The sequence below is a fragment of the Natrix helvetica genome (assembly GCF_964273705.1).
Source record: "Natrix helvetica genome assembly, chromosome: 4".
NCBI classification, from domain to species: Eukaryota; Metazoa; Chordata; class Lepidosauria; order Squamata; family Natricidae; genus Natrix; species Natrix helvetica.
In genome coordinates, this window is record NC_138550.1 from 132342057 (window position 1) to 132354992 (window position 12936).

A 12936-nucleotide genomic window follows, 5' to 3' on the forward strand; every position below is an offset into this window, starting at 1 on the left:
CTGTGTGTTTTTGCTCGTACTTCAAACTTCTTGGAAGTTCACTTTGTCTTTAAGAAGTTGCAGCAAATTTTGAAAATTTTCTTTCAAAAATTTGCCAAAATGTTTGAAAATCTGCTCAAGTTTGTCATGAACCCCTGGAACAGCAACATGAATTTAGCTCAACCTCTGGCTCCATGTAGGATCTGGAAAAAAAATAAGAGATCAGTAGCTATAGCTACTGTTGAGAATTTAGAACATTATGGGAAGCTGCTCCTAAAGATCTATTATCAAATTCATCCAGTTGGCTGCCCTTTTTATTTGTACTTCTTTGGTATTTTTTATTTATTTTAACATTGATACAATTCTAGGATCTGTGAATACTCTGAGAACCTCCTGTTCCAGAACTTCAGTTCAGTAATCCTTTAGGAATGACGTATTCTCAAATTTGCTTGTGTGACTCTTAACCTATTACCTTTTTAAAAAATGTTATAATAAAATAAATGCACAATAATTACAGTGTTTCCCTAAACTATTACTTGCCAATCTAGAAGAAATGTCTTTATTCTAAATATTTTGATAGGAATAAGCAACTTGTGGTGTATAAGATTATTCCTCCCCAGAGGTAAATGTTAACAAAATCAATCAATAAAGAACAAAATAAGTTTTATTTTTAAAAAATAAAGTCTGGAAAGTCTCTACTCGCTGTATATGTTCTGCAAATAATTTGTTTGCTCTTGTGCTTACTTTTGATAGTATTCAGAGATCAGAACTACAAGGAATATTTCTTTTGCATTTTGCAAATTAAGAGTCCTCCAACAGACTACCTTGATGAATTCACCTATAACGATTATGAAATTATTCCACACCTCTTTTGGCAGCTACCTGCATCTTACAAGGCAAACCCATCTCATCACCCTTGGAGATCTTGGGCCTCCCAGTCTTTTGCCAAAGATAAATTTGATGAAGAGATTATCCCCAAGTTTGATAATGACTTCTTTGTTTCAGTTCAGTTTCTTCTCTCCCTTTTACTAAATATATTTAATATACATATTTGACACCTCTCTCCTATGCACTGCCTACCCATGCGTTAGTACTGCAACTGCAGCATGTGGAAGCTGCTGGAAGGAACAGCTTTTGGAAGTTTGCAGCTCATTACAATGGTTGTGGTTTGCTGAATATTTTAACAGGCCACCAACAGTCCTCAGGGAAATAAATGAGAGAAAGGGAAAGAAAGCATAACCCATTATCACTTGATGAATAAAATGAATAAAATGTTAATGCACTGGAAGTAATAACTTTATACAAAAATCAGCTATAAACATTATGGCTATTTTCTTTAAAAAAAACTTTTGGAAAGTTTATATCCAAGTATAATATTTGCATTTTCTGTTGCTATTATTAATTTCATTTATATTCTGTTCACCTATATTAAGCAATCACCTATGTGTGACCAGTTATTTAGTTCAAATTATACTTTATTCTACACAAACCATTTATACCGTAGAGGGAATATTGCTGCATCCTTAAATTCCTTTATATGGTAGCAAAATCTATCAGTTTTGGTTAAATTTTGGAATAGATACACATAGAACTTTTTGGTCAATGATATGAAATAACCTTCAAACTGGATGCAAAATTCATTTCCTAATTTTAATATTTTAAAACTATTTTTTAAAAATACATTATTTATGAGACACTGACCATTCCTGTTAGAGGGAAGTGGAGAAGTTGTTTGGGGGGTTGTACACTTTAATATGAACAGATCATTAAAAGAATCTCCTATACTTCCTCTTTGTCTAACCTCAGAATAGTATAATTTGCTTGAATAAAATAACCAGAACACTGTAGCAGAGAAGGCAATTTGAAGTGGCCTCTTGTGTTGTACAGCTCCCATTCTTTTCACTGGAATTTATTTAGAAGATGATATCCAAAGCCATATAGAACCGAAAATGGTAACATAAAAAACTGGGATTAATCAAGCAGAATATTTGGAATTACAAATTGGTAGACTTCTGCTCCAAATTCTTGTGGAAAAATAATTGTTGCCTATTCCTAAATGCATTAAAGGATAGGAAAAGAAAAGAAAATCTACAAAAGAGATTTTACCCACCTGGTACTTTTCAGAAGTCTTAGAAATGGAACAACTAAAATTGTAAAATTCGCAGCCAGAAAGTTGGGAACACTTAACCTATAAGCCTTTCTAGATACTAAAAGTAAGTATAATTCTATGTTGTGCATGAATGCAACAACCTGAAAACATAGCACAATCATAGGCAGTATAGTTTTTTTTTTTTGTACTTCTTCATTTGAGTCTCACCACTTCCTGACATTTTGTGCCTATTTTTAATTGCAACATGTAAATTGTTTGTGACTTTGAATTACAACCTCCAAAAGTTCTGCATTCTGGCTGTCTTCCTAAAACTACTTGTGCTGCCAAAACCTCATCAACAGCCTTGGAAACCTGCCAAATGAAGAGTTTTTAGGTGAGTAACATTAAATTTCACAACTAAGAATCCTAAAAGTGATCAATGCTGGTTTGAAATATTCAGACGAAATTTTGCATGGTGGGAATCAATAAGTTACAATAGATATCTGTATCCTCCTAGGTGACTGAATACATAATGTTTCTCCCTTTGTGGTGTTTTGAAAGTTTATCACAAAATTTGCAAAAAAGTGATTTGTGTTTTGAGACACTCCGACATTCTGAGGAACTCTGTTTTTTTTTATCAACTGCTAGAAATGATCTGGAGCCAGTTGTGTCTGAAATGAAACAAAAAACCTCAAGAGCAGATGGCCTAACAAGTTCAGCAAAAGTGCTGTCTAAAAATGTAATGTATTCTTTACTAATGAATAACCTCAAGGACCAGTCTCTCTGCTTTATCACGAACCTTTGAATTTGCCCCATTCCCTTATTCTCTTAGGCTGCAAATGAGAATGAACAAGAGCCAAAACGATTTGGAAGTCACATCATATTTTCAGGTTTTTTTTACTTGCAAATATGCAATAGATTGAACTCTTAAAATAAATAAGTGATTTATATGAAAGAATATAAAGAGATAAGATAGTATAAACATTTTCTATGCTTATACTAGGGTATCTAAATTAAAGGCATAATCTTTCCTCTTTTTACAATATAATAATTTTCTTAAAATCTACAGATGGACAACATTAATACAATTAAAGAAAATATAAAAAGTAAATAAACATAAAAGATTAAAGGGATAGAAAAAAGAAAGTGAAGATACATTATATAAAATATGACTCCTCCCTCTCTTTCCCCAGCATATAAACAATTTGGCTAGCTTAACACCTTTTCTAGTACTTTAAAAAAAACCTTCTTCTTATATCTTATCCCTTATTACTTACCAAACTGCAAAAACAATAGATAAACAAAAATCTATTAAAGCTATCAGATTATATATATAAATCTTGGTGGGAAGAGATGGGGTGCTGGCTTTGTTTCAGTAAGTGGAATGATTGGTTGTGTGGTTGTATCATGATTGGTAGATTGGTGCTGATTGGTGCTGGCTGTGTGTGCATTGTTGTTTTGTATTGTAACGGCTTGGGTGGTGGGTGGTGTTCGTTTGTTGGCTGGGGCTGGTTTCCAGATGTTTGGTAGGCGGGAGGTATCATCACGTTTATTCATGTTGTGGGGGTGTTTCTCTATTTCGATGGCTTCCATAATTATTCTCTTGTTGAGGTGTTCTGTTTTGGAGATTAACCTGGCTCCTTCAAAGTTGATTTCATGTCCTGTAGCTTTAAGGTGCTGGAAAAGGGAGGAAGTTTTTTCTTTTTTTTCTTACTGCGTTCTGGTGTTCTGCGATGCGTGCATTTATTCTCCTGTTTGTCTGTCCTATGTATGTTGCTGGGCAGATTTTGCATGGTATTTCGTAGACTCCTTGGTTTTCTAGATGGATTTTGTCTTTGGGGTTTCTTAAGATGTTGGCTATTTTTTGGTCAGTGGTGAAGGCTGTCTTGATATTGTGCTTGTGGAGAATTTTGCTGATTTTATCTGTGATGCCTTTGATATAAGGGAGGAGGGCGATGCCATTGTCCTGTTCTGTGTCTTGGTTTTTTGGGGGAGTCTCCTTTTGGATTAGGTTGGTGATTGTTTTTCTTTGGAATCCGTTGGAGATTAATACATTTGTGAGTTTGTGTAATTCAGTAGCCAACAAACGAACACCACCCACCACCCAAGCCATTACAATACAAAACAACAATGCACACAAAGCCAGCACCAATCAGCACCAATCTACCAATCATGATACAACCACACAACCAATCATTCCACTTACTGAAACAAAGCCAGCACCCCCATTAAATAGGAGGCTAATTAAATACCTCCCGCCTACCAAACATCTGGAAACCAGCCCTAGCGAACAAACGAACACCACTCACCACCCAAGCCATTACAATACAAAACAACAATGCACACAAAGCCAGCACCAATCAGCACCAATCTACCAATCATGATACAACCACACAACCAATCATTCCACTTACTGAAACAAAGCCAGCACCCCATCCCCTCCCACCAAGATTTACAGAAAGACGGCAGCTCCGTTCCCATTTTAAGCCCAAGCTTGAAGATGGCAAGTGAGATCTTGCCGAAACGTTGCAAAGACAATCTCAATCTTACACGGGAAAAGACCCGAATACAACAGAACCAGCATACCTACACCCGTGAAAATCTACGAAAAAACTAACCCTTTAGATTCACTTTAGAAATAATCTTTGCGTTTTTAAGAAGCTTAATCTTTTGTCCCATCTAGTGTCCCACAAGTTGATTTCTTAGTTTCTCTTTGTTTCCTTGCTGGAGCAGCTTGAGTAATTGTTGTTTGTCTCTTCTCAGAGTGAGTTTCCTTGATTCCACACATTGCTTTTGTAAATCTAAAGTAAGAGGGCATTCCAAGTCACTCTTCTGATTTATTATTTGTCTGCCTTCTTTAATTACTAAAACAACTGGTAGGATTCATTTGTAAATCCATGTTAACATTGTTTTACATATCATTCTTATATTTTAACATTTTAAAATCCGTTTTCAGGTCCACAACATCTTTTTTTTCATATAACCTGTATAATCCAGCATTTTTAAACTCCAAACCTACATTCCATTCAGTCTCAGTCTGTTTTATCAAATAAGTAAATAAATGTATGAAATAAGTCTCTGCTACAATATCAAACAATCTTGTAAGTCATTTCCAAATAGCCTTAATTTCTTTTAGCGTCAAATAGTGTTGCTCCAGTACATTAATAGATCTGTTCTCTTTTAAGACTAATCTTTTATTCTCTCCTTCAAGTTTTCTCCTGTCATCTGTTTATTTTCCAATTAACAAAACTTTACAATAGGAGGATTTCTTATAATCAATTTCCAAGACTTCATACAATCATTTATACGTAACCACTGCACAGAAAATATTATTTCAAGTTCATTTAGCTCCTTAACTTTCCAAGATTCATACTGTCTTATTACCCACTTTTGCTGTTTTCTAAAAAGTAAAGCTTTTAAAGTAAAGTCTAAATTCTTAGACTTATATTGTTGGAGTTGGAGTTATTATATTGTTTTTAGCTATTGTTAGACTTATTATTATATTGGAGCTTTTTTCATCCAGGATAGGAGGCTTTTCTGGTGACATAGTATAGCTTGTCCTATAGAAAGTTCTTAACTCAAAGTAATTAGCAATCAGTTCCTAAAGTAAGAGAATTGATGAACAGGAAGAATGAAGTAAGCAAACGCAATGTCTCCTTGAAAGGTATCAAAACATGACTTAAGCAAAATAAATATTTGCAAACATCTAAAATTTGTGGGATGACACTATTTTACTACCTCATTGCAGGGAGAATCTGTATGGAAGCAAACATGGGCATTCTTTCCTGTCCTTAATCAAGAGAGGAACTCTAAGAAGCTTATCATTCACCAGCTTCTATTTTGGTCAAGTTTTTCAGTTCGTCAAAGAGCAGGGCCATGCTCAGTCCAATATTGCTGTCCCGGTATCAGGGGTGGGTTCTGGCAGGCACTACTGCCGGTTGGCTTGTATGCACACTGCGTGTGCATGCGGAGTACAATTAAAATTGTTCTGCGCATGCGCAGAACTGAAAAACAAGATGGTGGTGCCTACAGTGCGGCCCAGGGAACTGATTTGGGGACATGGCAGGCCTGGGTCACTGCCGCTTCCTGGGTAGCCAACCACTATTGGTTCGGCTGAACCGTCCAAACTGGTAGGAACCCACCACTGCCCAGTATCATCTTAAGATTTCATTTTTAGTCATGAATTACATGAATAATTCTACAAAGGGTTTCTATATGTTTAACCCTTAGTACTGTTAACAGTAAGAATACAATCATCTTTGTGAGATAAAGAAGTAAAGACTTTAATCTATCTTTCAACACATAAGTATCCCAATAGGTGATTAGCATAATCTATATGCTACTAAAAAGTGTTCTTTTTAGCTCCAGTTGGGTGAAATTGGCATCAATTATGTCTCTCTAAACTTTGTCCCTTGGCTGTTTGTTTTTTCTAGTCTTTCCCCCCTGGCAAAGAATGACATTGGATTTTGGCTACATTGCCTAAATCAGATGGTTTGGAGTTGTGTTGGTAAAGTGTTAGACACTTGTTCTAACTACAGTGGTATCCACCAAGGTCCTCTGTTCCGGTGGGAACAGAGGTTTAATCCTATTGGTCGAAGGATCTGACAGCTCCCTATAAAAGGGCTGCTGTCAGACTCAACCTTCGCTGGATTGTTCTCACTTGTTGTACTTAATAAAGAGCTGTTGTTACCGTGAAGCCTGTGTGTGCATATCCATTACCCAATCTAACATAAAGTAAACAATCTTATTAGATAAACATTAAAAACATTGGACATCTAATGGACATTGGACATTATTTTTTTAAAATAAAATAAAATAAACAATCTGTTTATTTAATGGCACAAGAGCAATCATGTTGATCTAAAGTTTATGTTGATAAGCGTAACTTTTCACTGAAGGCTTAGTTCATAATGGAAGAGCTATAAATTTCCACTGTAAGCATTTTTTAAATGCATATCTTATAGCATATACATAAACTAGCTAAGAGAGTCAAGTTAGAATGTCTGAGGAAATGAGACGAACATTTTCTATGCAATCAGTATAATGCCATACATAACATCAGTTAATAAGAATACAGTATGCTCCACAGGTGGTATTCTACCTGTTCGGATCAGATCGCCTGAACCGGTAGAGGAAATTGTGGGTGGCTCTGCTCAGCAGCCCCAGCTCTTTTTCTGCCAAACGTGCTTGAGCAGAGGCCTGTGTGCATGCACGGAGGTGGCGCATGTGTGCGAAGCAAGCGTGCATATAAGCGAGTGCACATTTCCAAACCAGTAGGGAAGGTAAGTGAATACCACCCCTGATATGCGCCCTTAAGCAATGCAACAGAGAAGAATGTTTGAAGTCATTTTGTTCCACATTCTTAAAAACATTTGTATTAATGGATTGTCCAATATGGCTCTGTGCAAATTGATAATTATTTGAAAGAAATGTTTTGGGAGTCAAATCACTAAAGCACCAGTGTACTATTCTTAAAACATCTTGACTTCCGGCTTCTCTGTGAACCTGAAAAACAAGATGCAGCTGCCTTGACAAATGAATGCATTAAAATGAATGGAATTTCATTTTAAAATTCATTTTCAACTGCATCATGTTGTTGTAAAATGTTGTATCATAGCCTGACTAGGTAGCTCAGTGGTTACGACACTGAGCTTGTCGATCAGAAAGGTCAGAAGTGCGGTCGTTCGAATCCCTAGTACAGGTCTCCTGAGTGCGCAGGAGGTTGGACTAGATGGCCTCCAAGATCCCTTCCAACTCTGTTACTGTTTATGTTTTCAAGCTCACAGAGAAGACAAAATCTTTAAGGAATCAAACTTTTAGCCAATTTAAAAATTTTATTTTAAAGTTTCAGAATCCATTATAGGAAAAAAATAATAAGACGCAAAATAGTAATACGCAAAAGGCTTTGGGGCAGCAAAGAGGATCTTAGTATAGCAATAATATTTGCAACGTTTAATCATCTTGACTTGTAACATTTTTATAGTAGGGATATTTGTCCTGATGCAAGGCTCTTCAGATTTGATAACAGAGTAGTACAAGGAATGTTTTATGATGTTTTTGCAGAAAACTGGCATTTACTTCTGGTTATCAGTAAAAAACGGCCCATAGAAAACAATTGAATATTCTAACCCTGGCATTTGCTTAATGACAGTGGCATTCATTTAATGACTTTGTGTTCACTTTATGCCTGCTATGTTTGCATTATGACTGATCTATTTGCTTAATGACCACCACAAAAAAGATCATAAAATTGGGTTAGTCATGTGATGATCTGCTTTACAACCATCAGGATGATAATGGACAGGTTCCATTGACGTTGTAAATCAAGGATCCATAGTATAAATATTTGAAGAGATATCAATAGAAGAGATAGGAGGGACTCTCAAAAGATTATAAATATATAAATCGGTTTATGTTACTCTGTAGTAAGTTACAGATGCATATGTACTCACTGTGGAATACATGTATTGATATCCACAAAATGATACATAATGTGTATCAAAGGTGGGTTGCTACCAGTTCGCACCGGTTCGGGTGAACTGGTGGTGGAAATTGGGACTGGGTCACTGAACTGGTAGGGCCAGCAGGCTGGCCACGGCCCCAAACCATTTTCCTGGTTGCCGCTGCTGTGGTCGGCTTGGTTTTTAATTATTTTTTAATGTTCTGCTCATGCACACAACAATTTACACTCAACTGCACACATGCGTAGCAAACCGGCAGCAACGCCGGCCAGCCGCCACCCCTAGTGTGTATATAAAACTTAATTATTTCCTATAAATGTTCAAGAATCCCTTTTTTTTCTGTTCAGGGCTTCCCTTTTTTACTGGACTCCGCGCATTTCTTAAGCGCTAAAGATATCATTCCTGAGCACCAAATTGTTTCTTGCATTGTACAGATACAGAAGACAGGAAGGGTCATTTGGTGTCCTACTTTCCACCTTTGTTATGCTTCTATTATGTACATAAATGGGTTAAAGCTGGAATAACCAAAAGCCACTCCTTTTTGGACTGTGCATGCTAATTATCCACAATAGGAGTTCTGGAAATTCTGTGCCTTTTGAGACAGATAGATAGACAGAGACAGAGGCAGTCAGATTGTTCATGTCTCCTTCTTTCTCTGTATTTTTCTGTCTTTTGTCTCATTTTTCCCAATTAGCTTTTTTATTATTACTGATGTTTGATAAATAAACATCAAGCTACATGTCTGATAGCCAAACCCAACTTTGATGTGTATGTTTCCTCTAATCTGGATACTGGGATTAATTGGAATAAATTGAAAATTACCTCCAGTAATTTTTGCAATAATGTCAAGAACAAAAATCACCGGTCTTGCTCTGATTTAAAATGTTGGTATTTTTAAACAATATGTAATCCTACAAAATATAAGGATTGTGTTCCAGTGTTAATGCCTTGATACTCTGTCAATCACATGTTTGAATTAAAACAATATACTATTTGGCCAGATGGCCAAGAGAAATAAATCTGTATTGCAACAAGGGAAACAAAGACTTTTTATCTCAGAGTTCTCGTTTCTCATTAAATAATAAGTTGCTTTTGACAGATGTGCTGTAGTTGTATTCATTTTTAATCTCAACCATATGGTGGCACAGTCTAATGATAATTCAGGTATCCTTTCAGTCGACTATTAAAGACTGGTGAGCACAATATCCATGAAAATTGGTATAATGGGGGGAGGGAGATTTTTTTAAATAAATGAGATTGGGGGGAAAAAATCCAAACCCCTAGTTACTCCAATCCATAAATTAAGCAAGGTAGCTACCAAGTTACTAAAGGGCATGGAAAATCTAAAGGATAACAGTATTTGTCTAAAATATTTATTTTATTTTATTTTATTTAGTTTGTCAAATGTGTACAAGATGACATGTATACATATAAACATGGACATGAATGAAAGAAATGAATACAAATAAATGGAGGCAGTAGGGCAGGGACGTTAGGCACACTGGTGTGCTTATGCACGCCCCCTTTACAGACCTCTTAGGAATGGGGTGAGATCCATGGTAGACAGTTTAAGGTCGAAGCTGTGGCAGTTTGAGGATGTAACAACAGAGTCAGGTAGAGCATTCCAGGCATTGACCACTCTGTTGCTGAAGTCATATTTTCTGCAATCGAGTTTGGAACGGTTTACTTTGTTTGCCCGTGTATTATTGAGGTTGAAGCTGAAGAAGTCATTGACAGGAAAGACGTTGTAACAGACAATTTTGTTTACTGTGCTTAGATCAGACCGCAGGTGGCGCAGTTCCAGATTGTCCAAGCCTAAAATTTCGAGCCTGGTGGCATAAGGGATTCTATTGTGAGTAAAAGAGTGGAGTACTCTTCTTGTGAAGTACCTCTGGACCAGTGATGGGTTCTGGATCCCGTTGCAACCGGTACAGTTGCATTGGGCCCGGCGTCCTCCACATGAACGTGCGCACACAGGCCTAGCATGCGCATGCGTCTTACTGTGCAGCAATGCCTCTGCGAGCCTCCGCGATGCTCCAGCTTCTTGGCAGAGCATCACACAGGCACTGTATACGTGGAAGCGCCGAAGAGTTTAAAGACAGGTAAGGAGCACAGGTAGACCCTCCGGAGCACCATACCGGAACAGTACCCAGTGCTCCAGGCAGGCTCCAGTATGCCTGCAACCCACCACTGCTCTGGACCCACTCAATCTTTTAATGCCCGATATACAGTGTGGATTCCAGGAAGATGAGCTGTATTCGAGAATTGGTCTGGCAAATATGCAAGGAAAGTAACAATTTTATGGCAGTGCTGCACAATTGGCTTACATGGCTTCAAGGACTGGAGTGGCTAATAAATTGATTATAGAACTATTAATGGGGAACACACTCACTAGTGGATATGAAGTGGATCTAGACCCACATCTGTAACAACCTGCTTGCTTCAAATAGTGACTCGTGGAAAGATAACTGAAGGAAAGAGCTCTGTGCTTTTGATAATTTTGCTCAAGATCTTGGAGAGAGAGGGGTATGTAGTTGAATGTGTATAAATGGAGAGAGATGGGGGAGGGAGAGAGGGAGAGAGAGACTGACTCTGCCTACAATTAGGGGGCAAACCATTTGCTTATCCTAATCTTAGAATACGAGGATCTCAGGAATATTCTGCTCCACACAGCCAAGGTTTGCAATGGGATGAGAAAGAATTTGCCCACATTCTTTCAACTTAAGTAGATTTGTGGTAGCCATTCTTTTTTTCTGATTTCATACATGTCAGATTTGCATGGGGTATTAAAAAAAAGCCTTTCAAGTGGGAAGCCTAATTCTTAAAAGCAGTGAGTTACAAAGCTAGGCAAAAAAAAAAAAGATATTGCTGAGAAAAATGCTTTCGAACACAACAGGAACGGAATGAGCCTGCCCTTGCTCCCATGCCTCATCATGGCATTCACAGCAGTGCAATTGCGTGAGTCCCAACAATTTTAAATCAAAAATTTTCCTGTTTGTTTACTGCATCCAAGAGAGCAGTTTTCTCAGTTGTTTGTTAAATGAAACAGCTGTCTACCAAACAGCTGTTACCCCCCCACCCCCATTAGCAGCTTGTGCAATAAAGGCTGGGAAGAGCGATTTAAATGTAGACAAAGTTAGCAATCTGGAATTATTAGAGGCAGAAGGTGAAATAGATATTTTTTGTGTATTGAAAATGTTATGTCATAGGATGATTTCACATAACTGTAGTCAGTGGGAACAGAGTTAGCCAACATGACTTTTCCCTCACTCACTCAACCTGGGTAATCATGTCAAGCCACCCCAAGAACTTCCTAAAAGTTCATATGTATATCGGCCTTGCATTCCCATGCCACTGTTCTGGCTTATCACATAATCACATGTGCGCCTGACCAGTATAACCAGTGCCTACTGCTTCTGTTTGTTCATTTTATTTAACTAATATCAAAATCAGTTCTAAACCCTCTTTAACTCTATTAAACCTCCTGCATTTTTTTCCTTTCACTTGTAATTCAATTGATGAAAGAGAAACCTTTTTAGCGGAGGAAAGAATGGCAGGAAAATTTCCATGTATAAAATAAACTATTCCTGCACTTTTTTTTCAATGAAATGGGATCTGCTCAAGTGTATACATGAATAAGTTTTTGTACCTCTGGATTCATGACTTCTGTTTCCTTTTTGCACATAGAATAAATGAGGCACCATATCCCTATGATCTCATTCCAGGGTGCACCCCTTCTCAGTCTATGGATAAATTAAACCAAGTAATCCATTTTCAGCCTACTAACAGCCTATGCAAAGATAAATATGTGCTAATGGTTCCCGACTCTAGGGACAGTGTTCATCTCCGTTTCAAAGATGAAGAGCCAGCGCTGTCCAAAGACGTCTCCATGGTCATGTGGCCAGCATGACTAAATGCTGAAGGCGTACCGAACGCTGTTACCTTCCCACCAAAGATGGTTCCTATTTTTCTACTTGCATTTTTACATGCTTTCAAACTGCTAGGTTGGAAGAAGCTGGGACAAGTAACAGGAGCTCACTCTGTTACACGGCACTAGGGATTTGAACTGCCGAACAGCCGACTTTTCTGATCGACAAGCTGAGGTATCAGAGGTTAAAGAGACAGTTGTACTAAAATTTATTACAAAATAAATAAAAGTTGTGCTCGCACTTTCTCTTTGAGTTAAGGCACATTTGTATACGTTGGTATATGAAGGAACAGTTTATGAAATATGGCATAATTTATGTAAATAAAAGTGGTTAAATAAGTCTACTGATGGAATATTCATTTTACACAAAATGAATGGTAGTATTATTCATTAACATAATATCAGATTTCAGAAAACAAGAAAGACATGTAGTGGTTCTTCCAAGCATTCTTTATTGTTCCAGACCTATTGACAAAATC

At 37.2% G+C, this 12936-nt stretch overlaps 1 protein-coding gene across 2 annotated transcripts in view; it reads right to left on the minus strand.

The window, feature by feature from the left end:
* Positions 1-12936, minus strand: part of PDE7A (phosphodiesterase 7A) — a 559958-nt gene that overhangs the window by 161804 nt on the left and 385218 nt on the right. The gene's annotated exons all lie outside the window — the stretch shown is intronic.